This window comes from Suncus etruscus, chromosome 8 (genome assembly GCF_024139225.1).
Source record: "Suncus etruscus isolate mSunEtr1 chromosome 8, mSunEtr1.pri.cur, whole genome shotgun sequence".
Classification (NCBI taxonomy): Eukaryota; Metazoa; Chordata; class Mammalia; order Eulipotyphla; family Soricidae; genus Suncus; species Suncus etruscus.
Window position 1 is genome coordinate 106,177,102 of NC_064855.1, and position 27,111 is coordinate 106,204,212.

The following is a 27,111-nucleotide window of genomic DNA, read 5'->3' on the forward strand; positions in this document are numbered from 1 at the left end:
CAGAGGACAGTCTAGTACCTTCTGCTTCATTCACTCTAGAAAAAAAAAGTGTATAAAGTTTAGCATAAGCATCTATCTGGTGCTGACACTTCTGTTCCATTAAACCTACTTTAAGTCATGAGTTTATGCCTGAGTTCCACTTGACCTGCAAGGCATAGAAATTAATCCTTACCATCTGATATTTCAGGGAACCATGGAATTTATTTTTATTTATTTATTTTTGGTTTTTGGGTCACACCCAGCAGCGCTCAGGGGTTACTTCTGGCTCTATGCTAAGAAATCTCTCTGGTAGGCTCAGGGAACTTTTTGAGATACCAGGATTTGAACTACTGACCTTCTGCATGCAAGGCAAATGCCTTACCTCCATGCTATCTCTCCAGCCAGCGACCCATGGAATTTAGAATGGACTGAGGAAGTTGCTCTTTGGAGAAGAAAAAAGTCAACCTTGACCACTAACAGGTTCTTTTCAGGTTTGAGTTTTGCTGTTGACTACTACAATGGCAGAAAAGAATTTGGGGAAGAAGGTGAATAATAAAGAGACATTTACTTGGAAAAGTGAGGGGAGAGAAAGTAGGAGGAACACCTTCTAGTGACATCACATCTTCTCCACCTAGTGAAGAAAGAGCTGAGAGTATATACTTGAGTTTCCAGCAAATTCCAAGATGGAGAATGTGTGTTACGAAAAAGATAACACATTTCAGGCACAGGAACATAAAGCCACTGATGAATACATATGTACATTTGCCTCTGTAAAGTTAGTTTTAATAAGATTTGCCCAAATGGTTGCTAAGGAGTTGCCAACAGTGCTTGCAATTGCTGATAGTCTTCTAAAATATTCTTATCATACCATTTGTTTCTGTGGAAACATCTCTTTTTAGGGAGTTCGCTGGCAATTTGGAATCTCAAAGGGTATCAGCCTCAATGGGGTTCTGCATTTCAAAGAATTTCCTGCCTTTGTGCTGGTTTAGCTTAAAGACACAGTGACTTATTCTAATGCATCTCATCAGGGTCTCCCTGTGTGCTTCCAACAGTTTCAACAAACAGGAATTGAACATGTTCAGTGAGCACAAAAGAATGGCAGAAGAGCAGCGTTAACAAAGATGAACCTGTAAAACTATCAGGTATAGAATGGAAACTTCGGGAGATTAGTGTAGCTGGAGCCCAGGTCAGGGGCACATATCAAGTTGTCAAAGAGAAAAATAGAAGTTGAGGGCAATGAATCTACTTTGAGGCATAATAGGAATTTGGTTCTCATTTGATAGTCATGGGATTTCAGCTTATTGAAAGACTTATCCCAAATAGTTTGATGATAACATTTGCATTTCTGAAAAGACAGTCTGGGAGTCAGCTGATAGACAAAATTTTAAAGCTTTCTTCTGTAATACCTAGAGATCTTTGAAGATACCATTAAGCCCAGGTAATATAATCCAAAATATTTGTTTCATTGTGTCCTTTAAAAATGCGGTGCTGCAAAAGATTTGATGCTCAAAGCAAGAGAATAAATCTAAAACACTTTTGAAGTAAGGTGTGTTTATCACATAAGGTACGTGCCTGGAATCTTGGCAGGCCTCTGATCTAAGAAGCATGTCGAGCGATATTTTTCCCCCTGTGGACACAATGAAGATTTTCTATAATAGGCAAAGCTGCTTATTAAAGTATACCCTGAATAGCTTTGCCATCAGATGGTGAGTGGATAAATATTAGTTATATAGTTAATTAGTTATAAATATTAGTTATATATATTATTTAAATATTTGTTATATATAGCATTAGTTATATGTTCAATAACATATTAAATAAGAGATATAGGAAAATCTCCAAAAAGTATGTGGTATAAAAACTGAAATTTCAAAATGAAGTTGCTGCATGCCAAAAAGAATTTAGTGGGTTTTTTAAAACATAAAGAACCTAAACAATAGAGAACATAGATTTTCTATAGATCTAGTTGAGAATAGTTTGATGGAATCAACACCAAATTAATTGTGGAGATTGTCTCTGAAAAGGAATGTGGGAAAGAACATTGAAGTAGGTAGAAAAAAGGAAATGAGCATTACTGTTATTTTTCAACTCCAAAATATTACTATATATATTTTTTCTCCCACCGCATATGTTATTTAATTATTGGTGAGTATACAAGTCTTTCCTTCTCTCATTGTACTTTTCTTTTTTCACTATTGATTTGCTGTTGTTTTTACTGTTATTTTGAAGCTTATTTTGAGCCATATCTGGCTATGCTCAGGACTTACTCATGGTTCTGTGATCAGGAACCCTCCTGGTGAGGCTCAGGATACCATATGGAGTGCCAGGGATCAAATTAACTCAGTCACATGCAAGGTCAATACCTTACTCTCTTTGCTATAACACATTCTCCCTGTACTTTTTTTATTATTATTATTATCATTAGTGATAGTATATAATCAGAAACAAGAGGACTGACCAAAGAATTTAGTCCTAATCTCCATGTGGATTTAGGCTCTTGTATTTCCTGCACCCAACATTTTTTTTCCAAGAAGATATTGTTAAAATGTTTTATTTAAAAAAATTAAAAAATATATTCATTTACTCAACTTCTTAAAAGAGTAATAACATAAAATAAAGGAATTACCCCTACTTGAATAGAGCACACCAAGTAAGGGGAAAGTGTCTCTCACCCAGAGGAAAGAAAAGGTATATAAAGAACACATTTTTGAAGAGCTGATTTTCATTGACTTTTTTCAATCTTTTCTGGCTTGATGATTTCTGTGAAATGAAGTTCATATTTTTTGTTTGTTTATTTATTTAATTATTTAGCTTTTGGGTCACATTAGGCAGCAATCGGGTTACTATTGGCTCTGTACTCAGAAATCACTCCTGACAGTCTGGGTTGGGGAGATCATATGCAATGTAGGGCTAGAAGTTGGGATAGACACTGGTTACATAAATGCCTTAACTGCTCTGCTATAGTTCCAGATCCGAGTTCATATATTGTAAAGGAAGTAGAAATTGGAGTTTGGGTTCTCCCTATTTAGTAAATTATTCCTGATAAATGGTAACTTGATATACTGTATTTACTCGAGTATAAGCCTAGTTTCTCCTGCACAAAATTTGTACGAAAAACCCAAACTCAGCTTATACACGGATCATACAGTTCATTTGATTCATTGTGGGTGCACCGCATCAAATGCATTCAGTCTCCAGTCAACTTGAAGTCTGCTAAAGGGGACAGTGCTTCAGCTCAGTCCACAAGTCGAGGCTGAGCTGAACTGGATGCCACTGAACTAATTGACCCACAATTTTTTGCACTTTGTATGAGACCGATAGCAATGAGGATGATATCTGGGAACTCAGTGATGATGACAATGTCTATGCTGATACCCTCACTTCAGAGACAGCTGAAGCTCTGTTAAGACATATAGGTGAGGAGAAAGGAATTCCAGTTTTGAAGGTTTTGATCTTTGGGATTTAGCTTGATGATCTGTTAAACTACAGTTTTTTGCACTTTATTTATAGTTTGAAAGTTATTGTTGCTAGTTTCCTGTTTTTTTTCTTTAGCAATAAATATTAAAAAATACTTAACTTACTGATAACTCAATTATTGTGATTGTTTTGGGAATATATTTTTATTTTTAAAATTTGCCAGTGGCTGCTGCATTTTCCACCTCAGCTTATACTCGAGTCACTAAGTTTTCCCAGTTTTTAGGGTAAAATTAGGGGGTTGGTTTATACTCGGGTTGGCTTATATTCAAGTATATATGCTAAATATTTTTAATTTCTGAGTTTGCCTTTTATACCAGCTTCTGATTGTGATTAATATCCACCATTTTCTGAGATAATAATTGATATGTTTTCTATCAACTTTGTTGTGTTACTGATCCTACCCATATCAATTATCTTACCCCACCGTAGTGTGTGACCTGGTGATAGTATATTGGATTATTTCGTACTTGGTATTCTGTTCCCACGCTAGGGTGATACCAGATTCTTGTCAATGAAAGCAAGGGTCTAAGGAAGGCTGGTGCTCATTCTTTGGTCTTCTTCCACTGAGCTGTGCTCCATCTTCAGAGCAGAAAGCTTTTGTGGTTTGAATTTCTTGGTAGAGCACTGGATTTTCTGAGCCCATTCTTGTACCTTTACACTCTGTGAATTATTTCCCGTGGATCTCTACAACTGGAACTGTTCCCCCTGACCTAATAGGACAAGGAAATGGAAACTGCCTTTCCTGTCTGGGAGCTCGGTGGGAATCAAACCTTAATCGATCTCCTGAGAACTTGACACTTCACTACTTGATTTTATGGGATTTATTGAGATATGATTTATGATACAACATGTGATCTGTTCAGGAGATGTTCTATGTATACGGAGAAAAGCATGTGTTCAACATTTGGATGATATGTCTATGTATGTATATATGTATATATAATGTACTTATATATGCAGCTTATATGTGTTTATATAATTTTTTTTCTTCCTTCAAGGCCAGTAATTTCTTCTTTAATTTTTCTTTACTTAATGGATTCAGCTGTGAGTATTGTTTAGTACTATTTAGGTCTCATCTCTTTTCGCTATTGTTTTCTGTCAGTAATTTTCTATGTCTACTAGTACTTGTTTAAAAATTTTGATAGCCCATCAGATGTTCCTATATATTTTGGAGCATAAACTCCTCTTGAAGTATTGACTACTTGGTCATTAAAAATAAACATCTTTTATTATAGTCCTTTATGAATTTGAAATCGATAGTCTTCTATAAAAATGGCCACCCAGTGTTTTCTAAAGAGTAAGGTTGTTTTCCAGCTTTTGACTTTGTGCCTGTGTTTATCTTGACTGTACAGATGTGCAGTCATGAAAGTTTGATTCAGTTTTTAAATCCATCAATCAAGAAGCACAGTATGGTAGGATGGATTAGAAAACGAAATTTTGATGAATCTTTATGGCTTTAGAGTTTCAGCTGGGAACCCCAGATTGTAGCTGGGAGCTAGTGAATTTAACTCCTTTTCAGATTACATCTTGGCTTTATGACTTTGGGGGCAGGTGGCACATCTGACATGATAAGGGTTTACTCCGGACTCTTTAAAATGATCAATCTGGGCAGCTCCATGGTATTATATGTGATGCTGGAGATCAAACACTGGCTGTCCATGTGCAAGACAAGCACCTTCCCTGCTGTGCTGTCAAGTGTCTCTGACCCTGTTTTTATAAAATTTTAAAATTCATTGCCAACATCTGTCCATCTCAGTATCATGTTTTACTTACTTTATTATATATATACACAGCCCAAATGCATAAATCTATTTCTTTGTGACCTCCCAATGATAAAGGTAAGAGATATTGAATATATTTATTCTCATTTCATCAGCTAAGACTTGAAAACATAAGGTGACCCAAGTTAAAACTCTTAAAATATTAGGTGAACCTTATTCTCAGCATTTCTGATAGCAGCATCTAGGTTTCTCTAACTTTACTCCAGAGCTTCAACCAGCATTTTGAGCACTTGTATTTACAAGACAGTTTTGTACATTTTGACATGGGCTAGAGAAAGTACAAGGGGCAAGGCACTTTCCTTGTCTATGGCCAACCTGGGTTCAATTCCTAGCACCCTAGCTTGTGCCATTAGCGTTCCCAGGAGTGATCCTTGAGCAGAGTCAGGAGTAAGCCAGAGTGCTACTGGAATTGGCCAAAAATAAAACAAAAAAAATGTGTTAAAAGTTTCTGTGAGTTCCCCATGCTTTCTGGTTCAATTTCACTTCCTTAAGAAATTACAGTTTTTGTGTTCTAGAATTTTGGTGAATTTTTTGTTTGTTTGCTTTGTTTTATTTTGGGTCACAACCGATGATTCTCAGGGGTTATTTCTAGCTCTGTGCTCAGAAATCACTCCTGGCTCAGGGGACCATATGAAATGCTGGGGATTGAACTCCTTTCCATTCTGGGTCAGTCACATGCAAGGTAAATGCCCTACCTCTGTGCTATCACTCTGGCCCCTATGCTCTAAATTTTGGAGATGGTTTACGATGCGGAAGATAATGGTCCTTTCTAGGTTTCAATATAGTAAATAGTTTTGCAAGTTTGGGTAAAGTTCTTATTCGTTCGTCTTTGCTGTATATGTGGAAAGGCATAATACCTAGGTTTCTGCAACTAAAATTATTGAGAATGAATACATGTACATAGTATATGTTCTAGCGCACTATTACCAGGTGAATTGAAGAGTTCTAGTATTTTGGAGGACGCCAGAGGGTTAATTTATATGTAAGTCAATTATGTTTACACATAGCTATTTTTTATAAGAGACTAAGAAAGGAAATGGAGTAAAACATATTATAGACTCTTTCCTATACATGCATACAGTTTCACACAGAACAGCAACTAAAGTGTTCATGAGCTTCATTTTGATGTTTTCTTGGAAGCAATAGCAAGGAAGAGTAGGAAAAAGGAGAGATAAGGGTGATAGCTATGAAAATACAAAACAAAACAAAACAAAACAACCAAGACCTCACAACTGAGAAGTTGGATATTTTATTGAGATTTTTGCTGAAAGTGAATTTTATAGAACGTGCCATAGAATTAACCCCAAAAAGTATAAAATGTAATATAAAAATATATATTAATTTCCTCTCTAAAGTTCAGTTCTCACTTCTCTTCTTTTTTTTAATTTTACTTATTTTTTAGATTTGTTTTAATGTCTTTATTTAAACACCAGAATTACAAACATAATTGTAGTTGTGTTTCACTCATACAAAGAATACACCCCTTCATCAGTGTAACATTCCCACCACCAATACTGCCTTTTCCATCCTCTCTCACCCACTTCCTGTATTCAAGGCAGACATTCTACTTCTATCACTCATTAACATGGTCATGGTAGTTGTTAGTGTAATTATTTCCCTAATAATTGTGGTGAGCTTCATATTGTGAGCTGGATTTTCCGGCCCTCCTATGTGGGCATTATAATAATAATGTCTTTTATTTTTCTTAAGACCCATAGATCAGTAAGATTATTCTGTGTCTCTCTCTCTATGGCTTATTTTATTCAGCATAACAATTTCCATGCCAATCCATATATAGGAAGATTTCATGACTTCATCTTTCCTGATGGCTGCATAATATTTCATTGTGTATATATACCATAGTTTCTTTAGTCATTCATCTGTTGAAGGGCATCTTGTTGTAAAACTGGAAACAACCAATTTAAAAATATTTTATTGTGTTTTTACAGATACAATTCAAAGTCCATCACTTTAATGCATACTTAGGCTTGGAAAAACTACCTCAAGTCATTATAGGCAAAACAAGTAGGGGAGGGGCCGGAGCGGTGGCACCAGAGGTAAGGGGTCTGCCTTACAAGCACTAGCCTAGGACAGACTGCAGTTCTATCCCCCGGTGTTCCATATGGTCCCCCCCAAGCCAGGAGCGATTTCTGAGCTCATTGCCAGGAGTAATTCCTGAGCATCAATGGGTGTGGCCCAAGAACAAACAAAACCCAAAAAATAGTAGGGATACATAATTTACCATTTAGAAAATGTTCTAAAAGTGGAAACGTATAAATAGTCTATAACAAAACTTGTCCAAAATGCCTTCATCAGAATTACCACTTAAATCGAAATAGAGTGCAGGAAAGATGGTACAGGGAGCACTTGCCATGTACATAGCTGACCAACTTTAGACCCCCAGCACTGTACATGGTTATCGTAGTTCTGATAAGAGTAATTTCCACCCTCGAATAGCTAAAGCAATCATTGGGAAAAAGAATATGGGAGGAATTACTTTCCCCAACTTTAAACTTTACTACAAAGCAATAGTTATCAAAACAGCATGGTATTGGAATAAGGACAGGCCCTCAGATCAGTGGAATAAGCTTGAATACTCAGAGAATGTTCCCCAGACATACAATCACCTAATTTTTGATAAAGGAGCAAAAAATCCTAAATGGAACAAAGAAAGCCTCTTCAACAAGTGGTGTTGGCACAACTGGATAGCCACTTGCAAAAAATTGAACTTAGACCCCCAGCTAACATCATGTACGAAGGTAAAATCCAAATGGATTAAAGACCTCTATATCAGACCCAAAACCATAAGATATATAGAACAACACGTAGGTAAAACACTCCAGGACATTGAGACTAAAGGCATCTTCAAGGAAGAAACTGCACTCTCCAAGCAAGTGAAAGCAGAAATTAACAGATGGGAATATATTAAGCTGAGAAGCTTCTGCACCTCAAAGGAAATAGTGCCCAAGATACAAGAGCCACCCACTGAGTGGGAGAAACTATTCACCCAATACCCATCAGATAAGGGGCTAATCTCCAAAATATACAAGGCACTGACAGAACTTTACAAGAAAAAAACATCTAATCCCATCAAAAAATGGGGAGAAGAAATGAACAGACACTTTTGACAAAGAAGAAATACAAATGGCCAAAAGACACATGAAAAAATGCTCCACATCACTAATTATCAGGGAGATGCAAATCAAAACAACGATGAGATACCACCTCACACCACAGAGAATGGCACACATCACAAAGAATGAGAATAAACAGTGTTGGCGGGGATGTGGGGAGAAAGGAACTTTTATCCACTGCTGGTGGGAATGCCGTCTAGTTCAACCTTTATGGAAAGCGATATGGAGATTCCTCCAAAAACTGGAAATCGAGCTCCCATATGATCCAGCTATACCACTCCTAGGAATATACCCTAGGAACACAAAAATACAATACAAAAACCCCTTCCTTACACCTATATTCATTGCAGCACTATTTACCATGGCAAGACTCTGGAAACAACCAAGATGCCCTTCAACAGACGAATGGCTAAAGAAACTGTGGTACATTTACACAATGGAATATTATGCAGCTGTCAGGAGAGATGAAGTCATGAAATTTTCCTATACATGGGTGTACACGGAATCTATTATGCTGAGTGAAATAAGTCAGAGAGAGAGAGAGAAAAACGCAGAATGGTCTCACTCATCTATGGGTTTTAAGAAAAATGAAAGACATTCTTGCAATAATAATTTTCAGACACAAAAGAGAAAAGAGCTGGAAGTTCCAGCTCACCTCAGGAAGCTCACCACAAAGAGTGATGAGTTTAGTTAGGGAAATAACTACATTTTGAACTGTCCTAATAATGAGAATGTATGAGGGAAATTGAGAGCCTGTTTAGAGTACAGGTGGGGGTCGGGTGGGGAGGAGGGAGACTTGGGACATTGGTGATGGGAATGTTGCACTGGTGATGGGTGGTGTTCTTTATATGACTGAAACCCAAACACAATCATGTATGTAATCAAGGTGTTTAAATGAAAAAAAAAAAAAAGAATGACCTTCATCCAAACAATCTTAAAAAAAAAAAAAAGAGTAATTTCCAAACATAAAATCACAAATAATCCCTGAGTACTTTCAGATATGGTTTGCCCACCCTACCTCATTCCCCAAATCCAGAAACCTAAATTTGTGGGAAAAAAAATTAAAGATAATCTAGGACATATTTTATAAAATGAAGCCAAGTCACTATTTCAATAAGGTGCTAGGCACAACAGTTTTAATACTGGTGTAGGAACAATGTCAGTTTTATCTAACTTATCTTCAAAAATAGATGACCTTGTTTGGATTTCAGTAAGAAAACTTCTCATGAATTTACATGGCCATGTTAGCAGTATAGTATTGATTGCAAAGAAATAAAACCAAATAATGCTATAAAACAGCCCTTTGGGCACATTGCCTTTTAAAACCATTTGCATAAAGATGGACTGCACATTGTTATGTTCATGTAGTTAAACCTTCAAATTCAAAAGAAAGAATAAAATCCTATTTGGATTTTCTGGATGGCTGCCAAAGGCACAACTTACATAACCAATTCATTGAGCAACTTTAAGAGAGAAAACCTATCAGCTAATAGAATAGACACACTTAGTTTTCCTTGTATTGGACACAACACTAAAACAAACTTGTCACCTAATATAGCCATGTTAGGTAAGAAATGTGGAAATAAGTGATGACAAGCAACTTTGGTATGGGAGGAATTTTGTTATAAGTATTATATTTTCCAGCAAATAGTATAGGTGAATAAGAAATGTTTTTAAAATTAAACATAAAACATTGAGATATAAAGTATTCATTCATTAGTCACTTTAGACAAAAAACTACCCCTCTCTATTAAGTTTATGCGGCCTATAAATGTCTTACTCTTATGCTTATTTTTGATAACTTTCATATAAATTGTGCTCCTGTAGTCAGATGCTTTAAATTTAAAAATTGCTGATTATCATTATATTATATAACTTATTTATGATAATTTTAATTATGCAATTATAAATTTATGCGTTCATTGTAGTCAAACTTTTAGGATGATAATAATAAAACTACAGATAACAGATATTTTACAATTGGTATAGCACAACAGCTGAACAAGTCTATTTTTTCTTCCATATTATATTTTTTAAAATAATAAACAGAACATATTAGAAGATTAATTCTACTCTGTGTAAAATCTAAAGAAAAGACGTAGAAAAATTCCTCTTCTTTTATCACGCTACCTGATTAGAGAGCATTTATTTTTGCTTTCTTCATTGAGTTTCATTTTTAATAAGAGGTTCAGTGTTTGGTACTTTTGTTCTACCCTTGATGAGAAATGACAGCAGAAATGCCTCAAGAGTGACAGGATGAATTGCATGGGGGCAAAGAGACAGTTAAACTGGGAACATCTCACTTCCATTGCCCTCTCTTAACAAAACGTCTTGAATTCCTGTGGGTCTTTGAGTTCTGTGCGTCATTATCGTGCAAAAAATTCTTGCAAAGATTTGGTGGGAAGTTGTAGTTGTTTCAGGATTCTAGTTGTTTCATATCTATGTCAAGCCTCTACTCTCACTGATTTTCTCATTCCAGTATACAGTCACTCTTCCTGTCTCTTCTCTATCTGTCCTTTCTAGTGCATGTACCTGCCCTGTAACCAAGCTGACCTCTCTGGTGGATAACAAAGCTCTCCCTATTTAAGCTGCTTAGGGCAGCGGTGCATTGTCTGCAGCTCTGCTTTCAGTTCTGAGGCTCTCTGGTCAAAGAACCTCCAGGACCTGTCAACCAAGGCCTCGCAGTCCCTTTACTCTATGTTCCTTTGGCTTTCTCTTTATTCTATGACCACATTGGTAAAACAATCCTTCCCTGTCATGTGTCCTGACCTAAGTGAGAACTCCAGTACCATTTTGAAATTCCCTCTCATGGGCACTTTTTCATACATTTGTATCTTTGCGTCTCTTCCCCTATATATTTCTATGATATGTCTGAATAGCTGCACTTTAAGTTGGCAAGATGTTAAATGACTCATTGCAGTGACTTGAATAATGGACATCTTCCTTCTCTGTTTCGGACGTCTTCTTTTAACAAAACTAAAGTATTTATACTTGGCTTGTTTTTGGAAAGAGGAGAACACCCAAATATTGTTCAAATCTGGGGACTCCACTGTCATTTCTTGGTCAACCAGGTTGGTGGTTCAATTCAAAAGAACACAGATAGGTTATACTGTGAGGCTTCCAGAACTGCTGCACACTGGGGTGCTTTGAGGTTCATTGCTGCCAAAAATTGAACCTGGCTTGGCACAATCTAGTAATGTACCTTAACTGTCGTAGCTCTTTTGTCCCTATATGGGGTTACACTCAGAAATGCTCAGGGCTTACTCCTGACTCTGTTCTCAGGTACACTTCTGGTGGGTTGGGGTGAGCATACTAAGTGTTGGGGATCAAATTTAGATTGCCACATGCAATGCCAATACATTATCTACTCCAGCCCCTAAAACATATGGTTTATAAACTAGAATAGCAAATACAATAATAAAAATATCTATTAACACTTTTCTACTCAGTTTCTAAACTCTCTTTAGTTATAAGAACTTATAAATTATCTGCCCAATTGATGAATTTGCCAGTGAACCACTAATAGTGATAAAATTAATATATACAGCCCTTTTTAAATGCAAGGAATTCTTCCAAGGGCAGTTAAATACATTAATTCATTTAGGTCTTGCAGAAACCTTTTCAAAAATGATTATATTAGTATATTTCCAGATAATTTGTTTGAAACCTTCTATTAATCCATTTTAGAGAAACTACTCATATACACAGCTCACATGAATGTTAGAAAGTCACCATGACCTTCTAAAAATGAACAACTCAAACTGCTAAAGCTTGTTAAATAGTCATATTTTAGTTTTAAAATCGAGTTACACAGTTAACAAATATCAGAATTTACAGTGCCTCATCCCAAAGAAAATTTGAGGTAAAGGAAATACTTCAATTATTGGTGAATATAGGAAATTATAGGTTTTTAGAAAGCAATTCATCCTAAGTTTCTGACAGTTTTAAAATATAACTCGGCATGACGAAATAGTACTTGTCTTGCACTTGGTCAACCCTTATTTTTACCAAGTAGCCTATATGGTTCTCCAAGCAGCTTCAAGAGTAATTCCTGAGTATGGAATCAGGACTTTACCCTGACCACAGCCAGAAATGGGCCAAAAATAAAACAAACTTCCCCAAATTTTTCATTATGATATTATAGAGATGGTTAGTGGTAAGGCATATGCTTTGTATATGGCTGCCCTTCCAGTCTCAGAAATCGAATGGTCCCTCAAGCATCAGAGAGTGTCGCTGGAGCCCCTGAACACCAACAGAGGTCCCCAGATAATTACTGGCACCTCAGAAGCTGTGCAGCACTGCATCCTTGGACCTCTTCTTAAACCACTTGATTAAATCAGCTGAGAATTACTGGAAAGGACCCATTAGGATGTCTGAACATATCTAGAACCTTCCTTCTTTCCTTTATCAAAATGTTACATATCATAATTCTCTCAGAAATGTCTTCGAAGGAGATAATAGTCATACACATAGTTGTTTATTTTAATGTTGATGTCATTCTAAATGATTTTGGAGAAAAAAAGAAAAATTGAAATGTTAACAAATAAATTGACACAATTTTATAAAATGCAACAGAATTGTGTTTCTAAGTTTTATAAAATATTATAGAAAAATGAAGACATTTACATACAATTCGATTGAAGTTCTTTATAAGTGTTCATTTATTCTCATAGAAACCAACCAACAACAAAAGGAAATTTCAATGTACCATAAACCACCTGTTCACTGAAATCCCACTGGAAATATGATTAAATTTGGATATAGCTTTCTATGTCACATCACACAAGACTCCAGCTTGTCTCCCTCCACACAGCTCCTGCAACTTTCTAAATGATGAGAATCTGCTAGAGATAAGATTAAATTTGGAGTTTAGCTTCATCGTCACACAATATACTACACCAGATTGTCCTTCTCCACACTGTCTCTGAAACTTTCTGTATGTAATATAGTCACTAATTTTGCCATTCAATATAATCTCCTTCTAATGTATTGTCAGAATTCTATGTAGCAAGGTAAACAGAACTCCAGTATTTTCATCATCCCTGCCACCACCTTGGTCAAAATAATCTGCTCATCACATTCTGTAAACCTACTAATTTTAATGAAATTTTAAAGAACTGAGCGTGGGCTCACCTAAGTCTAGTGAAATAATCTCCATACTTCTATTTATGCATCTATCTCTTCCTAAATCTCTTTTCCAGAAAGTTAATAGGCTTTTATTCTAATTTTCAATTATGTGATTATTCTACTAGTTTTAGATCTCTAGAGATTTTGATTTGATATTCAGTGATATTTGACAGTCATTTTTTTTAACAATTATAACAATATTAAACTGGATTTCTATGTAATACAAATTTCTGTTTGTTTTTATTTTAAAAAATTAAATGGTTAATGAAACTTGCATGATTAGAAAAACAGGTGATAACTTGTTAAAAATGATTCACCACTCCTCCCCCTGTTATTCTGTGTATGAGTTAGCTAAATTTGGAAACACTAACCAAAGGTTTCATAAGCTGCTCATGCTCTGGATATAGAAGTGAATGATTTCTTACCTGCTCTGTACCAACCTTGCAGCTGTCATCGCTATATCCTGAATCTGATTTCTCTCTCTCTCTCTCTCTCTCTCTCTCTCTCTCTCTCTCTCTCTCTCTCTCTCTCTCTCTCTCTCTCTCTCTCTCTCTCTCTCTCTCTCTCTCTCTCTCTCTCTCTCTCTCTCTCTCTTCCTTTGTCTGCCTGGCTCTCTCTCTGGTTACTTATCTTTGACTCTCTGTTCTCTCTCTCTCAACCAAGTTCCAAAATTAAATGATGGTTTTCCTATAACTAGAAGAATAAATTTTATCTGGCATCAGAAAGATAATATATAGAAGGGCTATCTCTGTCCTATTATTTCTCCCCCCCCCACAACAACATTTGGACTCCATCAGCACCCTGCAATGATCATCTTGCAATACAATTTGCTGCTTGTTTCTACTCCCTATCATTACCTTTCCTCTTTGTGCTTTATTTCTCTCTTCCTCTCTGCCTGTAACAGCACAAAATATTATTATTATTATTATTATTATTATTATTATTTTTGTTTGTTTTGTTTTTGGGCCATACCCGGTAACGCTCAGGGGTTACTCCTGGCTATGCGCTCAGAAGTTGCTCCTGGCTTGGGGGACCATATGGGACGCCGGGGGATCGAACCGCGGTCCGTCCAAGGCTAGCGCAGACAAGGCAGGCACCTTACCTTTAGCGCCACCGCCCAAATGTTATCATGTCTATATGCAATGGATGCCTACTTGTAAGTACAAGTAGACATATGTTGTAAATGCTTAGAATGATACAATCACCAAGATCTTTACCTTGCTTCTTGAGTCTGCTCATGTGCAGAAAATGTAGATGGTCTCTCATTTAAGAATGTTTGCACTAAGTGAAAACATTTGAAACACTGCAGAAATTATTTTATTTAATGCCTTTATTAGTAGGTGAAAATATTTTTTTTGTCTTACTACTGTTAAAAAAGTAAAGTCTCTGAAAAATGACTTGATTCAAGGTTAAACACACCAATACTTACTACATAAATAAATTCAAGTTTCCTTCCCTTCCTCAAGTAGAAATTTAGACAAAACTAAAATTTCTAATAATATCCTCCTTCCACCTTCCCTAGAAAAATGAAAGTTTAATTTTTTTCCTTTTCTAAGACACTTATTTCACTCTCTTATTCACTACAAAATAATACTAATTTGCACAACTTTCTGTAGTCTTTCATATTGTCAGATGTGTTGTGTCCAGATTCAGGAATGATTCGATAGAATCAATTCAACCTCTAAATTGATCCTGTTATTTTTGGTTGACCTGCCTATGTTCATTCAGAATGTCAAGCAATAAGGCCATCAGAGTAACCCATTTAGTATCCTTTGCCCTGAAGTAAATTAACCAAAATTTGCATCACTTTCTTTTCTTATTATCACAGAGTTAATAAAAATTTTAAAACATGCATGCATCAATTAATGAGCTAAATGTGGGGACTTTTTAATTTTAGATCCTTAATTTCTCTTAAACTATAAAAAAATTAAATAAATAGAAATTTCCTAAACCACAGCCCTAAATTTTTCTTTTGAACTAAATCCCAGTTTTCTCATTTTAAGTTGGAAACATGATGGAAAGAAACACTACACCATCAGAAAAGGGGCATAATTTTCAATTTATATACTCAGTAAGACCTATCTCAGTAAAGTCAAGTTTGATTTAACCTAAATATCCGGCAACACCTGCTATTTATTTGGTATCAAATAAATCAAAATGGGGGCATAAATTTTAGTAAAAACTCAAATAGTACACTCAATAAAAGAAAGTGGGGACACCAAAAAGAAAATATTAAAAGATTGGTTTTAAAAGAAGGAGAAAGTTGGGGCCGGAGAGATAGCACAGCGGCGTTTGCCTTGCAAGCAGCCGACCCAGGACCTAAGGTAGTTGGTTCGAAACCCCGGCGTCCAATATGATCCCCCATGCCTGCCAGGAGCTATTTTTGAGCAGAAAGCCAGGAGTAACCCCTGAGCACTGCTGGGTGTAGCCCAAAAACAAAAACAAAAAAACAAATACAAAAAAAAACAGAAAAAAAAAAAAAAAAACAAAACCAAAAAAAAAAAAAGGAGGAGAAAGATTGGGGGTTAGGGCAAGGAATTTACTAACTTTGTTTGTGGCTGACCACAATTAAATCCGTAGCATAATATATGATCTCCCAAGTGCAATCAGGAGTCACTTTTGAGCTCTGAGACAGGAATATCCATTGTGCATCATTGATTGGGTAGGGTTCCCAACCAAAAACAACAAAGAAAACTGAGAAAAATAAATTACATTATATTATGCATACTTGGTCACTGATTTTTCCTTAGAACAAAATATAATAGTTCTTATGGTTATGATTAAGATGACTTCCCAACAATAACTTAATTGATATTTTATCAAAGTAATTATTTGGTCTAGAATGAAATTTTAAGGAATAAGGTAAGCAAAAAAAAAAAAGAAAAAAAGAAAGGGAATTGGGATGGGGGAGGACAAATTTGGTGATGGGTATTCCTCTGATTCAATGTTAATATGTACCTAAAATACTGCTGTGAAAGATATGTAAGCCATTATGATAAAATTTGTTTTAATCAGAAATGCTCTTTGACTTACATGTACTATTATATATGTTATGTTATGTTGTAATATTATGTTGTGTAGTTTATCTCAATATATTAATTAATTCTGTCTCTTGAATAAATCCTTACAATAAAAAAAGAAAAGGTAAAAAAAAGATAAAAAAATCCTCTTCTCATTCTATTTTAAAATAAATTCAGCTACTTCAAGGTTTATAATTTAGAACCAGAGCGATGGTGCAGTGGTAGGGCATTTGCCTTGCATGCGGCATACCCATGACAGACATTGGGTCAATTTCAGAGTGTCTCATATGGTGCCCCATGCTAGGAGTGATTTCTGAGCGCAAAGTCAGGAGTAACCCCTGAGCGTCATTGGGTGTGGCCCCCCAAAAAATAAAAATAAAATTTATAATTTAAAGAAGAATAAGACACTCTAACAACCATGGTTGCAACCCTTTCCTTTTGTTCTAGTACTGGTGTGATTTTAGAAAATATATTGGGGGGAGGGGAGGTTCAGAATCAATATCCATCAGTTTCTCTATCTTTTTATTAATTAATTAATTTATTTATTTATTTTTGGTGTTTTTGCCACACCCTGTAATGCTCAGGGAGTACTCCTGGCTATGTGTTCAGAAATCGCTCCTGGTTTGGGGGACCATAGGGGATGCAGGAGAATAGAACCAGGTTCGGTCCGAGGCTATTGTGTGCAAGGCAGACGCCTTATGCTTGTGCTACCACACCGGTTCCCCCCCTTTTTATATTAAAAGCTATTTCCTTTTTTACTCTCTTTCCAAGACTATTACAAGTATCTTCCAAGCTCCATTAAATAGAAATCACTCTCAATCTCCTGCCTGTAGGATTAAGTCTCTTCTTTCCTGACACTCATATTTCAGGGTTGTCCCTATTCTAATCTCATAGATAAAAAAGAAAAAAGACATATTTTTTTTTTGATATTTGGTTCACAACCTGTGGTGCTTAGGGATCACTCCTAGCTCTGGGCTCAGAAATTGCTCCTGGAAGGCATGGGGGACCATACGGGATACCGCGATTCAAACTATCATCCATCCTGGATCAGCTGCTTGCAAGGCAAACTCCCTAGTTCTGTGCTATCTTTCCAGCTCCCTACGAAAGAGATTCTATTTGGAGTAGAATATGTGCATCCTGTTTGAAAAGCTAAATATTTGAGGCATTAGTATAAAATTGATTTTCAGGATGATAAGTGCATTTAATGCATATATTACCCATAAATTGTCTATATTGGAAATAGTCCTGCAAGAAATAGAGAAGGAACTCAGACATCATGAAAGAATTTTATTTATCTGAGTCTAAAAGTAGAGACTTACAAATAAATACATGCTACCATTGTGGATTATCTGTATTTTTTTTTCTTTGTTTTTGGGTCACATTCAGGGGTTACTTCTGGCTCTCTGCTCAGAAATTGCTCCTGGCAGGCATGGGGTACCATATGGGATGCTGGGATCCAAACCACTGTCCTTCTATATGCAAGGTAAATAAATGCCTTACCTCCATGCTCTCTCTCTGGCCCCAATTATCTGTATATTTAACGAGAATTTGTATGAACAAAATACATCAGACAACAAATTTTCTGACAAATTTCAACATAATGGTTCTATTTATTGGTAATCTCTGTTTTGAATAATTCCATTAATCAAAGTGGATTTTCTAAAACTGAACTCACCTTTACTTGTTTGACTTTACAAATGTGCATGGTATCAATTGCCAATGTCCCTACAGATTTATGTATCCAGAGTGTAAACAATTTTATTCATAAAACCAATTTATATTTTAATTAAGAACTTGGCAGGACACATGGTCAAATTGCCAGAACTATAGAAAATAGGTTTAATAATTTAAACGATCAAGAAATGAAGTTAGGTATTTCTCAAATACCAATAATTATTTTTGTTTATTTTCATTTTATTAAAACCATCAAAAATGTTTACTGGCATTAGACTAGACAAAAATATTCTTTTCTTGAAGAGCCTGCTGTCCACCAATGCCTACAGTATAGAGTTGAATTCAAGCATATGTTCTAACAACTCTTTGAGGCTTGTTCTAAACTAAGGACAAGAACAAGTGAGTGACTTGGCAGGTTTAAGGGTTTTTTTTTGTAATTATCATTGTTTTTGGACCCTTTCAAGCAGTGTCTGGCAGATACATCACCCAGTTCTTGAACAACAAGACAGGAAAGTTAAATCCTGGAACTGGTAGATGTGGTGTTGCTCATGTCCAGATATATCTAACACTATCAAAGTCATTTCCACACTACTCATTGGCCAAGAAAGCCACACTCAATTTTTCTCTGGGATCTCTAGAGCTACATCCAGAAAATCTCAAGACAGGGAGAGAAGGGAACACGTCTTCTAGAGCCACCAACCTTGTACTTTATACTGATCTCCAGGTTTAAGCTTTTAAATAAGCATGATTTCACTCATGCATAGCTGGATCTTCATTTAAATCCTAGTAACTATGCAACTCAAGAGGAAGAGAGTCCATAATAATCATCTATTACCTGCTTATTTTTGTGTATTAGAGCACTTTCCCTCGGACCCAATATGTTCCTCTAAATTCTAGCAGAAATAAATTCCAGAATCCACACCAGGAGTAATCCCTGAGCATGGCTATTTGTGATTTTCCAAAATGGGAGTGGAGTGTATAGACAGAGCTCAGCAGTGGTTTTTGTTGCCTAGAGAACTTGCATTGCAAGTTCAATCTCTGGTGCCTCTATATGCTCAAATATAATTCTGTTACTTGAGTCTCTGCTATCTATGGACATTGTATCCATGGACATTGTAAGAAAATGATGACCATCTGTGGTATATAGCAGCCTTGGCTAGATGTCTATAAGCACCAAAATTTTAGTGATGTAAAAGCTAGCAAGCATAGTAAATTGAATAAACAAGCACCAAAGGCAGTAAAGGCAATCAATGGTGAGCATACATATGAGCATCATAGAAATTTCTGTGGTCACTACAATCAGAAAGTGTGCCAAATCTCACCACTGAAGAGTACCAACCCAGATGGATATTATGACTTGATGTTGTCACTGAGCAAGCATCATAGCCATACATGTGCATATGCAGATATGTATATGTGTGTGACCTTTAATCATAGCAACAAGAAGGAAGAGATGGAATGGGAAAAGGGGAAAATAAATGGGTAACCAATTTTAAAGACAGGTTCAATTAAAGTCAATTTTAATTTATAGTTTAATAATAGAAATGTACTCGGTTGATTGATAGTACAGAGAGTAAGCACTTGTCTTGCACTCAATAAATCCCTGCATTTCATATGGTCTTCTAAGTGTTTTTAGTATTAACTCACTGACCACAGAGCCAGGAGTAAGCATTCAGAGCAGTCAGGAAACAAAATGACCCCCAAATAACAAAAAAGAAATAATAGCAATCGAAATTTAATAGTTGAAACCACTAGAAACAAACAGAAGAGATGAGAAATAGGAAAAGGGCACATTCGAACAAGAAAGAAAATCATATCAAAGGAAAAACATAAGCCATTCTATCAACTATTGCTTAAAATTAAAATCGGCACTTTTCAACAATCAAAACTTAGTATGAAATTCAAAGCCATCTGTGATCTCTATTATTAAATCAGCAACAGGATTTTTATTATTTTACAAAAGATTATTAAATTAATTTTACTCTATTTAACTCAAGAGATTTCTATAGTATGTGTTAGGAAGAAAAGAGACAAAGGAAAGAAAGTTTAAATATCAGTACAAGTTCTTGAAGAAAACAAGCTTGTTTTCTGACAGTGGTCATGCCACAAAGTTTCTGCACAGTTACTAAGTGTCAGTTATCTTCTGAGTGGATCCTAAATCAACTTATTTTACAATTTTCTACTCAGTTATAAAATTTTTATACATTTTGACTATTAAATATGAATTTTAATTGTGGTCATTAAAATAACATTGCATTGACAATGATCATATCTTTAAAGAAAAAGTTGGCCACCAAAAATAATTGATCATTTAAAACAAAGCCATCCTTTAGTAATGATCTTTTTTTTTTTTTTATTTAAACACCTTGATTACATACATGATTGTGTTTGGGTTTCAGTCATAAAAGGAACACCACCCATCACCAGTGCAACATTCCCATCACCCAAGTCCCAAATCTCCCTCATCCCCACCCAACCCCCGCCTGTACCCTAAACAGGCTCTACATTTCCCTCATACATTCTCAATATTAGGACAGTTCAAAATGTAGTTATTTCTCTACCTAAACTCATCACTCTTTGTGGTGAGCTTCCTGAGGTGAGCTGGAACTTCCAGCTCTTTTCTCTTTTGAGTCTGAAATTTATTATTGCAAGAATGTCTTTCATTTTTCTTAAAACCAATAGATGAGTGAGACCATTCTGCGTTTTTCTCTCTCTCTCTGACTTATTTCACTCAGCATAATAGATTCTGTGTACATCCATGTATAGGAAAATTTCATGACTTCATCGCTCCTGACAGCTGCATAATATTCCATTGTGTAAATGTACCACAGTTTCTTTAGCCATTCGTCTGTTGAAGGGCATCTTGGTTGTTTCCAGAGTCTTGCTATGGTAAATAGTGCTGCAATGAATATAGGTGTAAGGAAGGGATTTTTGTATTGTATTTTTGTGTTCTTAGGGTATATTCCTAGGAGTGGTATAGCTGGATCGTATGGGAGCTCGATTTCCAGTTTTTGGAGGAATCTCCATATTGCTTTCCATAAAGGTTGAACTAGATGGCATTCCCACCAGCAGTGGATAAGGGTTCCATTCTCTCCACATCCCCGCCAGCACTGTTTGTTCTCATTCTTTGTGATGTGTGCCATTCTCTGTGGTGTGAGGTGGTATCTCATTGTTGTTTTGATTTGCATCTCTCTGATGATTATTGATGTGGAGCATTTCTTCATGTGTCTTTTGGCCATTTGTATTTCTTCTTTGTCAAAGTGTCTGTTCATTTCTTCTCACCATTTTTTGATGGGATTAGATGATTTTTTCTTGTAAATTTCTGTCAGTGCCTTGTATATTTTGGAGATTAGCCCTTTGTCTGATGGGTATTGGGTGAATAGATTCTCCCACTCAGTGGGTGGCTCTTGTATCCTGGGCACTATTTCCTTTGAGGTGCAGAAGCTTCTCAACTTAATATATTCCCATCTGTTAATCTCTGTTTTCACTTGCTTGGAGAGTGCAGTTTCCTCCTTGAAGATGCCTGAAGTCTCAATGTCCTGGAGAGTTTTGCCTATGTGTTGTTCTATATATCTTATGGTTTGGGGTCGGATATAGAGGTCTTTAATCCATTTGGATTTTACCTTCGTACATGATGTTAGCTGGGGGTCTAAGTTCAATTTTTTGCAAGTGGCTAGCCAGTTGTGCCAACACCACTTGTTGAAGAGGCTTTCCTTGCTCCATTTAGGATTTCCTGCTCCTTTATCAAAAATTAGGTGATTGTATGTCTGGGGAACATTTTCTGAGTATTCAAGCCTATTCCACTGATCTGAGGGTCTGTCCTTATTCCAATACCATGCTGTTTTGATAACTATTGCTTTGTAGTAAAGTTTAAAGTTGGGGAAAGTAATTCCTCCCATATTCTTTTTCCCAATGATTGCTTTAGCTATTCTAGGGTGTTTATTGTTCCAAACAAATTTCAAAAGTGCCTGATCTACCTCTTTGAAGAATGTCATAGGTATCTTTAGAGGGATAGCGTTGAATCTGTATAACGCCTTGGGGAGTATTGCCATTTTGATGATGTTAATCCTGCCAATCCATGAGCAGGGTATGTGTTTCCATTTCCGCGTGTCCTCTCTTATTTCTTGGAGCAGAGTTTTATAGTTTTCTTTGTATAGGTCTTTCACATTTTTAGTCAAGTTGATTCCAAGATATTTGAGTTTGTGTGGCACTATTGTGAATGGGGTTGTTTTCTTAATGTCTATTTCTTCCTTATTACTATTGGTGTATAGAAAGGCCATTGATTTTTGTGTGTTAATTTTGTAGCCTGCCACCTTGCTATATGAGTCTATTGTTTCTAGAAGCTTTTTGGTAGAGTCTTTAGGGTTTTCTAAGTAGAGCATCATGTCATCTGCAAACAGTGAGAGCTTGACTTCTTCCTTTCCAATCTGGATTCCCTTGATATCTTTTTCTTGCCTAATCGCTATAGCAAGTACTTCCAGTGCTATGTTGAATAGGAGTGGTGAGAGAGGACAGCCTTGTCTTGTGCCAGAATTTAGAGGGAAGGCTTTTAGTTTTTCTCTATTGAGGATAATATTTGCCACTGGCTTGTGGTAGATGGCCTTAACTATATTGAGAAAGGTTCCTTCCATTCCCATCTTGCTGAGAGTTTTGATCAAGAATGGGTGTTGGACCTTGTCAAATGCTTTCTCTACATCTATTGATATAATCATGTGGTTTTTATTTTTCTTGTTGTTGATGTTGTGTATTATGTTGATAGACTTATGGATGTTAAACCATCCTTGCATTCCTGGGATGAAACCTACTTGATCGTAGTGGATGATCTTCTTAATGAGGTATTGAATCCTATTTGCCAGGATTTTGTTGAGGATCTTTGCATCTGCATTCATCAGCGATATTGGTCTGTAATTTTCTTTTTTCGTAGCATCTCTGTCTGGTTTAGGTATCAAGGTGATGTTGGCTTCATAAAAGCTATTTGGGAGTGTTTCCACTTGTTCAATTTCATGAAAGAGTCTTGCCAGGATTGGTAGTAGTTCCTCTTGGAAAGTTTGATAGAATTCATTAGTGAATCCATCTGGGCCTGGGCTTTTGTTTTTGGACAGACTTTTGATTACCATTTTTATTTCATCAATGGTGATGGGGGTGTTTAGATATGCTACATCCTCTTCCTTCAACCGTGGAAGATTATAAGAGTCCAAGAATTTATCCATTTCTTCCAGGTTCTCATTTTTAGTGGCATAGAGTTTTTCAAAGTAGTTTCTGGTTACCCTTTGAATCTCTGTCATATCAGTAGTGATCTCTCCTTTTTCATTCCTAATATGAGTTATCAAGTTTCTCTCTCTCTCTTTCTTTGTTAGGTTTGCCAGTGGTCTATCAATCTTGTTTATTTTTTTGAAGAACCAACTTCTGCTTTCGTTGATCTTTCGGATTGTTTTTTGAGTTTCCACTTCGTTGATTTATGCTCTCAGCTTTGTTATTTCCTTCTGTCTTCCTATTCTTGGGTCCTTTTGTTGAGTACTTTCTAGTTCTATTAGCTGTGTCATTAAGCTACTCAGGTAAGCTCCTTCTTCCTTCCTGATGTGTGCTTGCAAAGCTATAAATTTTCCTCTCAGTACTGCTTATGCTGTGTCCCATAAGTTCTGATAGTTTGTGTCTTTATTGTCATTTGTTTCCAGGAACCTTTTGATTTCCTTCTTGATTTCATCTCGGACCCACTGGTTATTGAGTATGAGGCTGTTTAACTTCCAGGTGTTAAAGTTTTTCTTCTGAGTCCCTTTGGAATTTACAAATAAATTCAGAGCCTTGTGGTCAGCGAAGGTAGTCTGCAAAATGTCTATCCTCTTGATCTTATGGAGGTATGTTTTATGTGCTAACATGTAGTCTATCCTGGAGAATGTCCCATGTACATTGATGAAGAATGTGTATCCAGGTTTCTGGGGATGGAGTGTCCTATATATATCCACTAGGCCTCTTTCTTCAATTTCTCTCCTCAGGTCTAGTATATTCTTGTTGGGTTTCAGTCTGGTTGACCTATCCAGTGTTGACAAAGCAGTGTTGAGGTCCCCCACAATTATTGTGTTGTTATTGATATTGTTTTTCAGATTTGTCAACAGTTGTTTTAAATATTTTGCTGGCCCCTCATTTGGTGCATATATGTTTAGGAGAGTTATTTCTTGTTGCTCTACATACCCCTTGATTAATATAAAATATCCATCTTTGTCCCTTACAACCTTCCTGAGTATAAAGTTTGCATTATCTGATATTAGTATGGCCACTCCAGCTTTTTTATGGGTGTTGTTTGCTTGGATAACTTTTCTCCAGCCTTTTATTTTGAGTCTATGTTTGTTCTGACTATTCAGGTGCGTTTCTTGTAGGCAGCAGAAGGTTGGATTGAGTTTTTTGATCCATTTAGCCACTCTGTGTCTCTTAACTGGTGCATTTAGTCCATTGACGTTGAGAGAAAGAATTGTCCTGGGATTTAATGCCATCTTTATATCGAAATTTGGTGTGTCTTTTGGTCAGTCTTGTCTTAGATTAGGTCTTTCAGTTTTTCTCTTAAGACTGGTTTTGAGTCTGTAAAGTTTCTGAGCTGTTTTTTGTCTGTGAAACCATGTATTCTTCCATCAAACTGGAAAGTGAGTTTTGCTGGGTACAGTATTCTAGGTGAAGCATTCATTTCATTCAGTCTTGTCACAATATCCCACCACTGCTTTCTGGCATTTAGTGTTTCTGGTGACAGGTCTGCTGTAAATCTCAAGGATGCTTGCTTGAATGTAATTTCCCCTTTTGATCTTGCTGTTTTCAGAATTCTGTCTCTATCTGTGGGATTTGTCATTGTGACTAGGATGTGTCTTGGGGTGGTTTTTCTTGGGTCTCTTTTGGTTGGTACTCTTCGAGCATGCAGGATTTGATCACATATATTTTTTAGCTCTGGGAGTTTCTCTTTAATGATGTTCTTGACCGTTGATTCTTCCTGGAAATTTTCTTCCTGGGTCTCTGGGACTCCAATGATTCTTAAGTTGTTTCTGTTGATCTTATCATAGACCTCTATTTTCATCTGTTCCCATTCTTTGACTAATTTTTCCATTGTCTATTCATTTGTTTTAAGTTTTTTTTCCAATCTCTCCTGTTGTATGGAATTGTTATGTATCTCATCTTCCACAGCACCAAGTCTATTCTCAGCTTCTGATACCCTGTCCCAGAGCTTATCCATTTTGTCATTCACTTAGTTTACTGATTTTTTCAGGCCTGTTATTTGACATGTTATTTCAGTTTGGAGTTTTGTGATTTCTGTCTTCATATTTTCTTGATTCTTATTAGTGTTCTGTTCTATTCTATTCATGGTTTCTTTGAGTTCTTTGAGTATATTCCATATTGCTACTCTAAAGTCCTTATCTGATAAATTGATTAGTTGGTTGGTCGTTAACTGGTCATCAGAATTGTCATCTTCATTCTCTATGTCTGATGCTGGCCTGCGTTGTTTCCCCATTGTCACACTTATATTGTGGGTTTTTCTACGTGTTGTGGTGGTATTCATTGGTTATATGATGCAGGCAACGCACTTCTCTGGCTCTGCCCTTTCTGGATGGGCCGACTTGCCTCCAAGGTAGGGGAGTCCTCCGTGGATGAAGCCTCACACAGGATCAAATCTTAGGCCCAAGCACGCAGCAGAGAAGACTGTCTGGAGAGAAATTCATGCTTCTGTGATCCAGCACAGTTCTTAGTGTGGTTTTTTTCTTCTTGTGATGGTGTTCTTTTTTTAGAAAGAGTGCACGGCTGCGTAGCGAAGTGGAGCTAAGTGCCTTCTGGAGCCTCTTTTCAGCCTACTCTCAGGAGGTTCACGCAACAGGATAGCAGAGAGACACACACAGGCAGCACTCACAGTTTTTCACAGTCGGGCCCCACTGGTCAGGCGTAGTTTTCACTAGCTCGCTGGGCAGCTTCAGAATGCTGTATTTTTGGAGTTCACTTCCCAGGACTCTGAGGAGAGTCACTGGCTCGCTGGGTAGCTTCTGAATGTAGTTTCTTTGGGGTTCGCTTCCCAGGGCTCTGAGGAGAGCTTCCAGAGTTCAGGAAAGACAGAGAAGGGTAGGACAGGGCTCCCTTCCGGTGCTCAGTTTCCTCAGAAGAAGCACAGCCAGGTGGAGACTCTGCAGGTAGAGCAATCAGCACTCTGCCTGGAAACCCCCACATCCAGCCATTTCTTACTCACTCATTGGCTCGCTGGGTAGCTCACGAATGTAGTTTCTTTGGGGTTCGCTTCCCAGGGCTCTGAGGAGAGCTTCCAGAGTTCAGGAAAGACAGAGAAGAGTAGGACAGGGCTCCCTTCAGGTGCTCAGTTTCTGGTTCGCTGGGTAGCTTCCAAATGTAGTTTCTTTGGGGTTCGCTTCCCAGGGCTCTGAGGAGAGCTTCCAGAGTTCAGGAAAGACAGAGAAGGGTAGGACAGGGCTCCCTTCCGGTACTCAGTTCCTTAGAAGTAGCACAGCCCGGTGGAGACTTTGCAGGTAGAGCAATCAGCACTCTGCCTGGAAACCCCCACATGCAGCCATTTCTCACTCACTCACTGTCTCGCTGGGTAGTTTCCGAATGTAGTTTCTTTGGGGTTCGCTTCCTAGGGCTCTGAGGAGAGCTTCCAGAGTTCAGGAAAGACATAGAAGGGTAGGACAGGGCTCCCTTCCGGTGCTCAGTTCCTCAGAAGAAGCACAGCCCGGTGGAGACTTTGCAGGTAGAGCAATCAGCACTCTGCCTGAAAACCCCCACATGCAGCCATTTCTCACTCACTCACTGTCTCGCTGGGTAGCTTCCGAATGTAGTTTCTTTGGGGTTCGCTTCCTAGGGCTCTGAGGAGAGCTTCCAGAGTTCAGGAAAGACATAGAAGGGTAGGACAGGGCTCCCTTCCGGTGCTCAGTTCCTCAGAAG